Source organism: Ochotona curzoniae, unplaced genomic scaffold, assembly GCF_017591425.1.
Source record: "Ochotona curzoniae isolate NIBS_2020 unplaced genomic scaffold, NIBS_Ocur_1.0 scaffold_4812, whole genome shotgun sequence".
In the NCBI taxonomy this organism is placed as follows: domain Eukaryota; kingdom Metazoa; phylum Chordata; class Mammalia; order Lagomorpha; family Ochotonidae; genus Ochotona; species Ochotona curzoniae.
The window spans coordinates 420,276-434,193 of record NW_024467124.1 but is presented as its reverse complement, the minus strand read 5'-3'; the positions used below and the strand labels follow the sequence as shown (position 1 = coordinate 434,193).

Sequence of the window (13,918 nt, the reverse complement as noted above, 5' to 3'; positions counted from 1 at the left end):
ACGAAAATTTTTAAAAGATTTTTTTATATATATTGGAAAGGCAGATATGCAGAGACAAAGATCTTCTATCTGCTGGTTCACTTCCCAAGTGTCCACAATGGCCAGAGCTGAGCCAATACAAAGCCAGGAGCTAGGAGCTTCTTCTGGGTCTCCCACATGGGTGCAGGGTCCCAAAGCTTTGGGCCGTCCTTGACTGCTTTCTCAGGCCACAGGCAGGGAGCTGGATGAGAAGTGGAGCAGCTGGGACACAAACCAGCGTCCGTATGGGATCCCACTGCACGCAAGGTAAAATTTAGTTACTAAGTTATCCCGCCACACCCACAAAAATTTTAACATTAAAAAAAATCATTGTTCTCTGTTGCCTGGTAACGTGCTTTCTCATAAAGTGATTCAAAGTTTTAGTATAAGTATTACTCATCCGCCCCACATGGTGGTGACAACTGCATTGGTATGATTGGAGGATTGCTTTATCTTGCATAAATAAAAATCCTTATAATAATTACACTCAGTAGATCTTAAAACTGTTTTCCATTAATCATTTAGTTGGGTAAGTCCCAGATGCTCAAAATACCCCAAAATACTTAGGAAAAGTAGTAATTTTTGGTGTGTTGGCACTTCTGTCTTAATCCTCTATCTGAAGGGTGACAAGAGGAAATGGTCAACTTATGAAACAGGACATAAATATGAGTCGGTCTGAGTCTTCCAGGGATTGCAAGTGGTGAAAGTATCCATTGATTGTAGTGTACAAACCACAGGAAGTTGAAACTGTAAGTCCTGAGTCAGACCAGGACTCAGATTACTGAGTGATGCGGACCCCTGGGTGCTTGACAACCAATTCTGATGGACAAGTTAAGATTGACAGTGCAGCTCAACCCTGAAGGGGGAGGGAAAATAGAAAAGGTGTAGTGTTGTATTCTTAACAAATGCAGAGAGAGAAGCCTGAGCAGAGATGGGATTACTCTGTGGGAGCCCATGTGTGGCTGGGATGCAGTTTTGGGGTCGCTTACCCTTAGACACAGCTTTCAGCAGGAAGTTAGTATTGGTAGTGAAGCAGAGCCCGGGCAGCTTGACTGGGTCATGGAGAATCTCAGATTCATGAGTGGTGGCATTGTGGAGTCCGAGGGACATAAGCCTTTATCAAAAAGAAGACAACACACACAGTGAGCACTTGGCCTAGTAGTTAGATTCCTAGGTTCAGCATTCACCTCCACCCTTGATTCCAGCTTCCTTCCCAGGCGGTGGCGAGGACTTAAGAGACTAGTTTCTTGCCACGAATGTGGGAGATCCAGAATGAATTTTTATCTCCAAGTTTTGTGAGCATTTGGGAAGTGAGCCAATGGATGGGCAATCTTTATGTGTGTCTATGTGTCTCTTTCATCATGCCTTTCTGCATCTCAAATAAACAAATAGCATATTTTAAAATGAAGCAAAATTAAAAGGAGTCATGACAGACATCAGAAATACTTATGTGCTTGTGATATAGGGAAGTCATTTTAAAAATGAGATAAATATTGGCCTCAAATGTGTAAAGACAGTTGATTTTGATGTCCTAATTTAGCAAGATTTATTGGAAGATAATTCTCACCCTGTGATAATTCATTTGCCAGAATTGCATTGAAGTGGAGGTTTCCGGATACAGTCCACACCCCTTGACATCTGTGGGGGAATGGTTCTAGAATCCCTGCCTTCAGTTATCCCTTCCATTTGCTGGTACTGAGGTGTCCAGTATATAACCTTACTGTATCCTCACCACCACTTTCTGAATTCATGAATCTACAGCAAATTGATTTTCAGCAAAGATGCCAAAAACCACACATCAGAGAAAGAATAGCCTCTTTAGAAAATGAGGCTGAGAAAGCTAGGTATTCATATAATGAACATATCTCACTATGAACAAAATCAATCCAAACTGATCGAAGATCCAATTGAAAAACTATGTAAATCCTGGGGGGAAAACATGGAAAAGACTCCAGTATAGACAAGAATATTTTGGATAAGACTCCAAAAGCATCAATGACAAATTGAACTATATTAAATTAAGCAGTTCTGTACAGCAGAAGAAAAAAATTCACAGAAGGAAGCGATAACTTGAGGGAGAAAAGATTTGCACACTGGACAAGATTAATATCTAGAATGCACAAAGAATTTTTTAAAATCAACAAAAATTAGATTTTATAATGGATAAATGATCTAAATGGACATTTCTCAAAAGAAGATATATAAACAGTAAATATATATATGTATATATATAAAGATGTCCAATATCATTAGTGTTTCAGAGAAATGCAAATCAAAATAAAAATGAGATATCAACTCATCCCATTAAGATAGGCCATCATCACGATTGTTTTTTAAAAAAGGAATGTTCCTGAAGATGTGGTGAAAGGGGAGCATTTACACACTATTGCTGAGAATGTAAATGAGTCCAGCCATTACGGAAAACAGCAGGCAGACTGCGCAAGAGGCTAAAATTAACACCACTGCGTGATCCAGCCTTCCACCTACTGGGTACATGTCTAAAAGAAGTAAAATCAATGCATCAAACAAACAGGTGCCCTCCATGCTTACTGCAGCATTATTCACCATAAGCAAGATACGGCATCAATCGAGGCGTCCATCAACGACTGGATGAGGAAAATGAGTCAATCTGCACACCAGAATTTATGCAGCCCCAAGAAAATGAAATCCTCTTTTATAGCAGCATGCAACTTGTGAACATTAAGCAAATCGAGCCAGGCTTAAAAAGACAAATGCCACATGTTCGCACTCCTATGTGAAAGCTAGAAAGATTGATCTCAGGAAACTGTGTAAATGTTAAGCAGTTATGCAGAACTGTGAGTGGAGAACCACAAGCCCTGCCTTTAAGGCGATAAACTGAGAAGGGATTTCCCCAGGCTCCCTTTCAGATTATCCGTGCTCCCAGAGTTTAGGAAAGGATTCCTCTAGAATGAGGGCCTTCTGACCTTCTTCCAGAAGAGCCAAGCTGAACTTAAAAAAAAAAGGTTTAATTACTTATTTGTTTTAAAAGCAGAGTGATGGAGAATAAGGGAGAGACTGAGAAAGTGATCATGTGCTGGTTTGCTCCTCGGCCGATGCCAGCCTGCAGTCAGGAGTGTGGAGCCCGGAATTCCATCTAGATCTCCTGCATGGGTGGCCAGGACACAAGCGCTTCTGCCATCATCATCCACTGTTTGTACTGCTTTCTCAGGTGCGTCAGCAGGGCCTGGATGGGAAGCAGAGCAGCTGTGACTAGATCCAGCACTGTGACACCGCCTGCTGGCATCACAAAATGGTGGCCTAGTCTGTTGTGCCCTAATGCCAGTCCCTGGGAGCATTTTGTTATAATTTGTTTCAGGGAGAAGGTAAAGGATCAGGGTGATTGTTCTAGTTCTGCAGTTATTCAAGTTCACTGCAATTCAAAATACTCAGTGAGCCAAGGGGTCACACTGGGGGGTTATGATCTTCTGAGTCCCAAAACAAAAAAAGCAGTAAAATACATTTATTGGGAACAATAATCCAATATTATCAATACCAATTGTCTCCCATATTGGTCCACATCTTCAAAATGATTCCAATCAAAATACTTGTGGTTATTTTAAAGAAACTTCTGTTAAATTCGTCAACCTCCAGTGAAGAAACACAGCAGCCGAGGATAGAAAGAAAAAATGTAAAGAGGCCTTTATTCAGGGAACTCTGCCTCACCTTTCTCCCACACAATGGAGAAAGTGACAGAGGGGAGCTGGGGGGGCGGGAAAGGCGTGTGAGAGAGGGCTCATGAAGTTTGTAAACCCCTCCTAATACCGAGGCCCCAGCGGATCCTGCTCCGGTCCTTATTAGGTGAGGCTTGTGTCGGTCAACAGGTGAACCTATTTCCATCAGGACTTTGCTGCCCTGGTGACAAGCCCAATCTCTGCTGCCCCTTTTGGATCCAGCTGAGGCCCCAGTGATGTGTGGGATCTGACTCAAAGCCAGCCCTTCTCCGGTAACCACAGCACCCATCAACTTCTAGACTCATTCTAAAACTTGGAAGAAATGCAAAGTATCTATAATAGATTGTTCAAAAATATCATACAAAAAAGAGGACAACTGATTTCGAAACCAGGAATTATAGTATCTAAAGACACCATAGAATTACTGTAGTATGAAAGAAACAGGAATCAACTGATAGATACAAGTTGATAGAAATAGATGCATGGACCAGCACTCTGGCATGGTAGGTAAAAGCCACCACCTACTGGCATCCCCAGTGGGTGCCAATTCACATCCTGGCTGCTTCTCTTCTGCTGCAGCTTCCTGAAAGACCTGGGAAAAGCGGGTCACCCAAGTGCCTCAGGCTCTGCCACCCATGTGGGGACTGAAAAGAAAACCCTGGCTCCTAGTTTGGCCTGGTCCAGTCCTGCTCGTTACAACCATTGGAGAATGGTAATATAGACAACAACTTATTTTGTTTTTGAAAAATTGCCCAGAGTAGATGCAAAATACATTCACCTGAAAAGCATAACTATGCAAGGTAATACATGATAATTAGCCAGATGCACTCATTCTACAATGTATATTATACTTAAATGTTATATAAGTAGTCAATAAAGGCAACTTTGCAGATTTGAAATGAACAAATCAAACTAATAAATGTAAATAAAATTGCTCACTGTTGTCCCTACAGGTTCCACCAAAAATAGGTCCAGATAGCCCCTAGACCTAACAGCCAGTGGATTTAAACCTCCATTAGTACCACATCAGGCCCCATTTTGTACAGTGTGACAAAGGCTGTGGGACTGGAGGGACAACAGTGAGCTGTGATTGTGCTAAGCTGGGAGCAAACTCATAGCCCAGTGCATTGCACTGGCCCCACAAGGAAAATAGTACTGACTTGGCACCCTAAGGGCCCCACCTAAAGTAGATCCGGGTGGCCTCGGGTGTAATTGCTGTCTTCACACAGCTCCACCTGTTTCTCCTGCAGGGTGCTCTCCAGCTTTGCCCATGGGAATGTACTTCTTCCACCTCTCCTTCACCAGCTTCAACCTGAGGAACACAGAAGCCTTAATGCAGCGTCTTAACTGCTAGGTCAGGCATTAATCTTATGGATTGATTTTTCAAAAGCATTATATACAAATGTCTCATTCACCCTCTGAAAGAAAGGAAGGGGACGGTGCAGAGGCTCCACAGGCCTATCACTCACCTGCATCCCATATGGGCACTGGTCCTAGTCCTAGCTGCTGCATGTCTGATCCAGCTCCCTGCTTGTGGACTGGAAAAGCAGCAGAAGATGGCGTAGGTCCTTAGACCCCTATACCCATGTGGGAGACCTGGAGGAAGCTCCTGGTTCCTGGCTTCGGATTGGCTCAGCTTGGGCCGTTGCAGCCATCTCTGTAAATCTGCCTTTCAGAAAACAGTGATAAGTAAATCTTTGTAAAGGGGAAGGAAATCTGCATTATCCAACACCACTAAATAGCTCTGAGAACATTAAGCCAAATCTGATAAGCTACTCAAAGGAGATTAAATAACGCCTGGCTCCATTTTCAAGGGTGTCTAACGTCATCACTCATGTGGGAGCTGAGATTCGAGCTCCTGGTTACCAGCTTTGGTTCCAACCAATCTGCAGCTGTTTCAGGTAACTAGAGTGCAAGCAGCAGGTACAGGTGCCCTTTCTGTCCATTCTCTTCATCTATGTCTCTACTTTCACAAAACATCTCTGCAGTCAAACAGAAAAGTTGGATACCCTTAAACTTTTTATGTTCTTGGCTTTTTATTTCTGAAGATATGTGGGCAATTTCAGGACTGAACTCTGAAGCAGAGAAACCCTCAGAATGAAACATGCATGATTAATTCTACTCAGATAGGACAGCGATTAGTGATAGCACTAAAATCAGATAGGGTGTGCTTCTAAATGCTTACCCAATGGTTATCTTCTTGTTACCCACCAAGTAAGTGAATATTTGAATATTTAATAAGCCTTCTTTATTAAATAAACCCTTTCATTGTTTGGGGATTTTGTTTAATTTTAAAGTTATTCTAAATATCAGGGCTCACTAGCAGATCCTAATGATCTCAGCTCTCCTGAATTCTCTCAGATATAAAGTAAAGAGAGAAAAAAAAAGATCAGGTCCAATTATCTCTGAAAATCAAGCAGAAGAATCTTTTTATTTGCTTGCTTAACCAAAAATTATTTATGCACAGGAAGAAAAGTAAGCCAGTGAGAAACCTCCTGGATCAGTTTCCTGTTTTTTAAAAAACAGTTGTATTTTTAGGGGAAGGAAGTGAAGTCTCCTACTTGCCTACTTTTCTATTACTGAAAGATCCATACAGCTTCATAGATGATATGAATATACAAAAAATACTCTTTGCTTTTGTATTAGGATGAGTTACAGCTGAGAATATGACAGGAAAGCAAAGTAAAAGCAAGGCTAAGGAGAGTTGGAGGCAGGGATTTAAACCCACCTCTGAGGAAAAGCCAGGCTCCACAGGCAGAAACAAGGTCTGAGGAAGTGATGGGCTCCATGGGAGGAAGCAGGGCCTGGGAAAATGGTGGCTCCATCAGCAGAAACACGGCCTGGGAAAATGGCACGCTCCACAGGCTGCAACACGGCCTGGGAAAACGGCAGGCTCCATGGGCAGAAACAAGGCCTGAGGAAGAGGCGGGCTCCACAAGCGGAAACAAGGCTTGGGACACAGCATAGGTGGATCAGTTTTCCTCCTTTTCTTTGGATATTTTTCCAGGACTTTTTTCTATTTTTGAGAGGTAGAGAGAAATAAAGTGAAACCTGTTATCCCCAAGTGCTCCAAAACACGGGCTACAGCTGGTGCACTTCTGAACAGCCTCAACAGCTTGCAGACATTCCAAATGATGGATGCAAGAACACCAAGTACCCTGAAGGGCTGAAGGGACGAGTAATCCAGACAGGTGACCTAGGCTCAGGTGCCATGATGTTAGAGTGACTGTAACACATGAAAGTGAGTTAAAACAGCTGGAATCAGGAGCCACAGAATACCAGCCAGTTTACATTAGGGCCAGGACTGCAGGCTGCCTGAGATGGGCCAGGCTAGGCTGTAGCTCGCACCAGAGTGAGCTGGAACTGGGGGCTGCACTGGGCTGGACCAGGCTAGTCTGCAGCTCCCACCAGAGTGAGCTGGAACTGGGGGCTGCGCTGGGCTGGGCCAGGCTACAGCATTCATTGGCAAATGCCGAGGTTGGGGGGACCATGTCAGAATGGGCCGCAGCACTCAACCAGCACATGTGAGACTTGAGGGTAGGGAGTGAACATAGGTAGGGGGACTATTGGGGGACTCCCCTGCTAGACCACTACTCCCACTGCTGAGCATGAAAGCTGGGGTTAAGGGCAGACCAGCCTGGGCGGGGCAACACTTGTTGGCCTCATATGAGCTGGATTAAGGGAAAGCCAGGCTGGGTTGACTGTTGTTACTGGCGCATGCATAAGCCAGAGTGAGTGTGGGTTGGTTGGACTTGGCCACAGCACCAGCTGGCAGACACTGGCATGGGGTGGAAGTTAATTCTGTCAAATTAAACTGCAGAACCACCTGGAGAGTGCAAGATTCAGGAATGGGAGTGGGCCCAATAGGGAATCAGTGGGCACCTCCCTTTTGAGTTGTCACTCCAGCTGGTGAGCATGAAAACCAGAACTGGGGCAGGCATGGCTTGACAGAGTGGCACCCACCAGCACATGTGTAGAATTGATAGTGGGGCTGGTTGGATTGAACTAGGCTTCAATGCCCATTGACATGCATAAGAGTTGAATGGGATGTGGGACAGACTGGGCCAGTCTGCTGTACATATAGGCAAGCATGGGAACCAGGGCAGGAGGCAAGCCTGGTGGGGGTTATTGTGAGTCACTACAACTAGGCTGTAGCTCCCACTGGTCAACTGTGTAGTGGGCAGGACCAAGCTGGATTGCAGTACCCAATGGTTTGCGTAGAGGACAGGGCTGGAGACAGAACCGGCCCAGCAATTGCAACCACCAGTGTGCAAGTAAGCTGATTTAGGGCGACAGACTATGCCAGACCCTGTATTGGCAAGCACACACAAGAATCTGGTCTGGGATCAATTCAGATGAAATTTCTTTGGAGATCCCCCAACTGAACCACTGGACTCAGAACTCCAACCATGGAGAAAATTGCAGGGTCCATGGTCCAACCATGGAGTGTTTGTGTCAGAGCTGGACCTCCTCAGTGGCCTAGACAAAACAGTGGACAGCATAGCCAGTTGCACATGGAGGATACAATGGTACTTTAGAACCTGCAGAGGACACCTGGTATCATAACAGAGAATGGAGGACAAAACAAATTGATCAACTATCCCAACCAAGAGTTAGCAGTGAAAATCTAGGCAAACGGAGACTCTAAGGTAGACTGTCAATCAGTAGATTCTGGAGTGATTTCATCGTGCTTGGAGTGACAAAACTGAGAGTAATTCAGAAATGTTGAGCTATCAAAACCACTTGAGCAGTGCCCTCAGAGCATGCCCCACACCGGGGACACTGGGATGGTTGGGAGGCTGGGTGTGGCTTCTGCCTTTATCTCCCTCTGTACCCCAGACACAGAAAGGAAAAAAAGAGAATGTTCAAACAATGTTCTTATCCATTTTCCTCTAGCCCTTGATTCTTTGTGCCCTAATAAACTATGTAAAGATCATTAAAAAAAAATCATCAAAAATAAAAAATTAGGGCCCGGCGCAGTGGTTAAGGTCCTCGCCTTGCACTCCCGGGATCCCATATGGGCTGCCGGGATGGGCTGCTGGTTCTATCCCGGCAGCCCCGCTTCCCTTCCAGCTCCCTGCTTGTGGCCCAGGAAAGCAGACGAGGACGACCCAAGGCTTTGGGAACCTGCACCCGCATGGGAGACCCGGAAGAGGCTCCTGGCTTCGGATCGGCATAGTATCGGCAGTTGCGCTCACTTGGGGAGTGAATCATCGGACGGAAGATCTTCCTCTCTGTCTCTCCTCTCTGTATATCTGCCTTTCCAATGAAAAAATAATAAAAATAAATCTTTAAAAAAAAACAAAAATAAAATAAAATAAAATAAAAAATTAGAAAAAAGAAAATCCAGCTGAAACCTTGTGACCCTAGCAAAGAGCTCTGTTGGCCAAGTGGGACCAGTGACCATGGCACTGAGAGAAAAAAAGAAAACATTAGAGCAACACTTCTTTGGTTCAAGTAAGAGCCAGATGTGGGGATGGGCCAGGCCAGGTTAGGCTCAGCACCTTGGGTGAATGTGAGAGCCAGGTCAGAAGGCAGGCCTGGAAGGGGAGCCTCAGGGGTCTCCTGGGCTGGGCTGCAGCACCCACCAGTAAAAGAAAGCCTGAGTTTGGGCACAGGCCTGTTTGAGGTTCCTGGGGGTCAACCTGACCAGATTACCATCCCTCCAGCACATGCGAGGCTGGGTATGGGGCCCAGCTGGGCCAGTATACACTAGCATACACAAGAGCCAGATCTGGGGCCCAACTCAGTAGGGTTTCTTAGGAGTCTTACCAGTGGGTTTACTCTACTTGATCACCAACCTCACACCACATGGAATCTGGTCTTAGAGCACATGTTATAGGTCTGGGTCATCTCTGTTGCTGATTCTGTATAAGAAAAAATATAGTGGGATGTACCCAAAAGGCAGGACAGACAGCCTCTCTGACTCAACAGTATTACTTGAATGCCTCACCAAAAATAAAAAGGAAAGAGCAAGTTGAATAACACTACAGACCAAATTCTCCACCAAGCTTCTAAGGCTCATGGACACACCAAAACATGGACAGACAGTAAGTGCAGGACACGATATCTCACACCTGGTGCAACAAAGCCAACACTATCTCACAGTAATCAAAAACTACGCAAGTGACACCCTCAGGTCATTCTTCTCCCCATCAGGGTCCCTGGGATGAAATGAGGTGACCATCTCTGTGCTCTGGTCAGAGGACAGCAAGGAGCAGTGTGACATCACCCCCTCCTCCTCAACCCCACAGTCATCGAAGGGAGAGCAAGGGTCTTCTCCCTCAGTCGCCTTCTGTCCTCATCTCTCCCCATTCCACCCAAGAGACCTTAATGGGTCTGTAATCCCATCATCTGTGTAACAAACACTTTAAAATAAATTTAAATGATAAAAAATTAAAAATAATATATCAAACTCATATTGTGAGAGACTTTGGACAGACTTGTCAAAACAATTATTAAAAAATAAAAATCGGGAGATTCACGTGTTCATTTATGAGCTTTATAAGCTTATGTTACAGGAGTTTATTCAAGCAGTTGAGATTCCCACATCCCACTTCAGCGTACCTGGGTCCCATACCCTTTCTGGCTCCTAATTCTAGTGTCCTGCTAACGCAGCCTTAAGAAAGGCATCTTTGACGACTTAAGTGGGTGGGTCCCTGCTATTTACTTGAGAGAGCTGTATTAACTTCCTGGCTCTTGGCTTCAACCCTGTCTCAACTTATTTAAAGACATTTGGGGAATGAACCGGTATATGGGAGCTCATTGCCTTTCTCTGCTTTCCAAATAAATAACAATTTCATAAAAACCAAGGTGAGTGCTGTGGTGCAACAGGTTAAGCTACTGCTTGGGATGCCTACATTCCCTTTTAAAATGTTGGTTAGAGTCCTGGATCCTATACTTCCAATCCAACTCCTTGTTGATACACCTGGGAAGTAGCAACTGATGACTCCATGTCTGGGCTCCTGCCAGCCTCATAAAGGCCTGGATGGAATTTCTGGTTCCTAGCTTCAACCTGGCCCAACCTCAGCTGTTGTGGTCCTAAGGAGAATGAAGCAGTGGATGTGTACGTGTGTGTGTGTGTCATTTTCAGGAAGTAAATCATTTTTTCAAAGATTTATTTATTTATATTTCTTTTTATTGGAAAGGCAGATTTACAGAGACAAGGAGATAACAGAGAAAAAGATCTTCCATCTGCTGGCTCATTGCCAAGGTAACCAAAATAACCAGAGCTGAGCTGAGCCGAAACCAAGAGCCAAGAGCCTCTTCCAGGTCTTCCTATAGATACAGGGTCCCAAGGCTTTGGGGAATCCTCTACTGTTTTTCCAGGCCTCAAGCAGGGAGCTAGGTGGAAAGTGGAGTAACCTGGACACTAACTGGCACACATATGGAATCCCAGCACGTGCAAGTGAAGTACTAAGCCAATGAGCCATTGCACCAGACCCTCAGAAAGTAAATCTTTTTTAAATCTATAAAAACTTATTACAAAGCAATGTTAATCAAAACAGTGTGGTACCAGCAAAAAGACAGACTTGCATGGGAGTTAGCACTGTGATATATTAGGCTAATCCTCCCGTGGTGCCAGCAACCTATATGGATTCTGGTTTGAGTCATGGTTGTTCCACTTCCAATTCAGTTCCCTACTAGTAATCTGAGAAAGCAGCAAAAGATAGCCCTCATGCCCTTTGGTGTCTTGGGCTCCTGTACTCATGTGGGAGACCCAATTTCAGGCATTGCAGCTACGTGGGGAGTGATTCAGCAAATGGAAGATCTCTCTGTGTGTCACTCCACTCTGTAACTCTGCCTTTCAAATAAAAATGAAATTAATATTTTCAAGTCATGCAAAAATAATGGGATAATATTGAGAGTTCAAAAGAGTTCAACATATACTTAAGGTCAAATTTTTTCAGCAGGTATGTCAAAATCATTAATGTGAAATAATGAGAAAAACAACGAAGATATTGGGATAATAGGATATCCATATGCAAAATAATGAAACAGAATGCTTACCTCATGTCACATAAATAAAGTAACCAAAAAATGGCTCAAGAACTCTTAAAAGAAAATGCAGCAGGAAAGCTTCATGGGACTGAATTTGGCAATGTCTTCATGCCAAAACCAACAAGAAAAAAAAAAAAAAACGGAGGAAGAAAAGAAAGAAAGAAAAAGAATTACTTTGAATTATATCAAAAGTAAAATCTTCTGTACATCTAAGGGAACAAGCAATGGAGTAGAAAGAAGACCTACAAGAGGGAGAAAGCATTGACAAATCAGCAAAAAACAAACGACCTAGCAAATGGGCAAAGGACTTGAACAAACATTTCTTTAAGAAAAACATGGAAGCAACCGAAATGCCCATCAGCAGAAGATTGGATAAGAAAGCTTTGGTTCATCTACTCCATGGAATACTACTCAGCTATTAAAAAAAACAAAATGCAGTTCTTTGTGGCTAAATGGGCACAACTGGAAACTATAATGCTAAGGGAAATGAGTGAATCCCAAAAGATTAGATACCACATGCTTGCCTTGATTTAACCTGTAATTTTTTGTTTGGTTGTTTGTTATTTTTTGAACCTGTCATTGATACTGTCTCAACCCAGATGTTTCGAAGAATGGAACTTGCATTATTTTTAACATATTGTTTACCCAATACTATGTCAATTAATTTAATTCCATAATGTTGTATATTGATACTGAGGTTTTGTTGGGGCTTTTAACTGACCGGATCTTTACTCTGTTAGACCTATCTTCAGACCATAGAAGGTCTCCTCAAGAGGCCACTGAACTTATCTGGACAATAAGACGCTGAACTTTATGCTAGGCATGTGTTTGCAAGCAATGAATCTCAACTGAACTTGAACTATGGTTATGCAACAAGGTGGAGGAATCCACCATGGGGGGAGGGGTATGGGAGGGGTGGGGGGAATCCCCAGCGCCTATAAAACTGTACTACATAATACAATGTAAGCAACAATAAATAAAAATAAATAAATAAATAAATATACAAAGGGAAAAAAAAAAAAAGAAAACATGGGAATGGCCGATAAGCCCTTGAGAGAACCTCAACATCTATAGTCAGCAGAGAAATGTCGGAAAATCACAGTGAGAAACCACCCCTCGAGGGGAAGCTAAAACGGAGCAGCCATCGTGGGAAAAAACAGATGAACGGTTTTCTTAAAAAATAGAGTTATCACATAACCCAGAAATTCTATTGCTAAGTACACACTCAAGAAAAATGAAAATACATCTGTGAAAACTAGTACAAAATGTGATACATTCATCACTTTTACCATAAAAAGATACAAGTACTGATATATTCTGTATCGCACATGAACCTTAAAAATGCTCTACTAGCTGAAAGAAGCCAGGTACAAATAACCACATATGATGAATTCCATTTATACGGAATTCCCAGCCGAGGCAAATCTGTGAAGTCAGAGAGTGGGCTGGCGCTTATTTCCAGTTGGAGACAGATGAGCCAGCAGGGGAGTGAGGAGTAAAAGGTACGATCTTTAAGAAAAGTTTTTTTTTTAATACTTATTTGTTTATTGTTTGCTTGAAAAGCAATGTGACAGAGAAAGAGAGCAGGAGATTTCTTATCCACAAGTTCACTCCCTAAATGGCCACAACAGGCAGAAGCCAGGAGCCAGAAACACCTTCCAGGTTTCCCAGGTGGGTGGTAGGAACCCAAGCATTGGGACCATCTTCTGCTGCTTTCCCAGCCACGTTAACAAGCAGTTGGATTGGAAGTGGAGCAGCTGGGACTTGAACCAGCAGTCTGATATGGGATGCTGGTTCAAAGCCGTGGCTTAGTCCAATATGTCACAAAGCCAGCTGTGCATTTTTTTTAAAGTGACAAAATGTCAATGATCAATGGTGGTGATGGTTACACATATCTACGATGATTACATATCTATGATGGTTATACATATCTATGAAAAATCTAAAAAAAAAAACACTGAATTGTTGAGTATGAGAATTGCATCTCAATAAAGCAACACCCCCCCCCAAAAAAAAGATTTAATAAGGATTTGAAGACTCAGCCCAGCACCATCTTGAGATTTTGCAAATGACCCTTGTCCCTGCAGCCCTGTTTGGTGCACAATGAATAAACTCCTGATGTATTAAGTTCTACATTAGTCAACTTTCTGTCACTGCAACAAATATCTAAGAAGAGTTATTTGGGAAGGAGGAACATTCGTTTCAGC

At 43.4% G+C, this 13,918-nt stretch overlaps 1 long non-coding RNA gene across 1 annotated transcript in view; it reads right to left on the bottom strand.

Moving 5' to 3' along the window:
• Positions 1 to 993: 993 nt before the first annotated feature.
• LOC121149890 overlaps positions 994 to 13,918 on the bottom strand; it is a 73,636-nt gene continuing 60,711 nt past the window's right edge. Inside the window, exon 4 of the long non-coding RNA XR_005882872.1 lies at positions 994 to 1,132. This is a non-coding gene — a long non-coding RNA (uncharacterized LOC121149890). The remainder of the gene's footprint in view (positions 1,133 to 13,918) is intronic.